The following is a 1,840-nucleotide window of genomic DNA, read 5'->3' on the forward strand; positions in this document are numbered from 1 at the left end:
ATAGACATTTTAACATTATTTGTTCTTCCAATCCATGAGCATGGAATGTCTTTCCATTTTTTATGTCCTCTTCAATTTCTTTCATCAGTGTTTAATAGTTTTCAGAGGACAGGTCTTTCATTTCTTTGGTTAGGTTTATTCCTAGGTATTTTGTTGCTTTTGGTGCAACTGTAAATGGAATTGAATTCTTAATTTGTCTTTCTTCTGCTTCATTATTTGTGTATAGAAATGCAAGATTTCTGTATGTTGATTTTGTATCCTGTGACTTTACTGAATTTGTGTATCACTTCTAAACAAGTTTTTGGTGAAGTCTTTCAGGTTTTATATAGAGAGTATCATGTCATCTGCAAGTAGTGAAAATTTTACTTCTTCATTGATTACAGGATGCCCTTTATTTTTGTTGTTTTTGTCATTGTGTGATTGAGATGGCTAGGATTTCCAGTACTGTGTTAAATAGCAGTGGTAAGACTGGACATCCCTGTCTTGTTCCTGACTATGGAGGAAAAGCTCTCAGGTGTTCCCCATTGAAGATGTGATTAGCTGTGGGTTTTTTATATATGGCCTTTATTATGTTGAGATATGTTCTCTCTAAAACTACTTTGTTGAAGGTTTTTATCATGAATGGATGTTGTACTTTGTCAAATGGCTTTTCTGCATCTATTCAAATGATCAAATGGTTACTATCCTTTCTTTTATTAATGTAGTGTATCATGTTGATTGATTTGTGAATATGGAACCACACTTGCAAGCCAGGGATAAATCCCACTTGATCGTGGTGAATGATTTTTTTAATGTATTGTTGAATTCAGTTTGCTAGTATTTTTTTGAGAATTTTTGCATCCATGTTCATCAGGGATATTGGCCTGTAGTTCTCTTTTTTAGTAGAATCTTTATCTGGATGTGATATCAGGGTGATACCGACATCATAGAATGAGTTGGGAAGTTTTCCTTCCTTTTCTATCTTTTTGGGATGTTTTAAGAATATTCTTTATTTTTTATTTTTTTTTAATTATTTTTATTTATTTATTTATTTATTTATTTATTTTTTAATATATGAAATTTACTGTCAAATTGGTTTCCATACAACACCCAGTGCTCATCCCAAAAGGTGCCCTCCTCAATACCCATCACCCACCCTGCCCTCCCTCCCACCCCCCATCAACCCTCAGTTTGTTCTCAGTTTTTAACAGTCTCTTATGCTTTGGCTCTCTCCCACTCTAACCTCTTTTTTTTTTTCTTTCCCTTCCCCTCCCCCATGGGTTTCTGTTACGTTTCTCAGGATCCACATAAGAGTGAAACCATATGGTATCTGTCTTTCTCTGTATGGCTTATTTCACTTAGCATCACACTCTCCAGTTCCATCCACGTTGCTACAAAAGGCCATATTTCATTCTTTCTCATTGCCACGTAGTATTCCATTGTGTATATAAACCACAATTTCTTTATCCATTCATCAGTTGATGGACATTTAGGCTCTTTCCATAATTTGGCGATTGTTGAGAGTGCTGCTATAAACATTGGGGTACAAGTGCCCCTATGCATCAGTACTCCTGTATCCCTTGGATAAATTCCTAGCAGTGCTATTGCTGGGTCATAGGGTAGGTCTATTTTTAATTTTTTGAGGAACCTCCACACTGCTTTCCAGAGTGGCTGCACCAATTTGCATTCCCACCAACAGTGCAAGAGGGTTCCCGTCTCTCCACATCCTCTCCAGCATCTATAGTCTCCTGATTTGTTCATTTTGGCCACTCTGACTGGCGTGAGGTGGTATCTGAGTGTGGTTTTGATTTGTATTTCCCTGATGAGGAGCGACGTTGAACATCTTTTCATGTGCCTGTTG

This window comes from Neofelis nebulosa, chromosome 12 (genome assembly GCF_028018385.1).
Source record: "Neofelis nebulosa isolate mNeoNeb1 chromosome 12, mNeoNeb1.pri, whole genome shotgun sequence".
NCBI classification, from domain to species: Eukaryota; Metazoa; Chordata; class Mammalia; order Carnivora; family Felidae; genus Neofelis; species Neofelis nebulosa.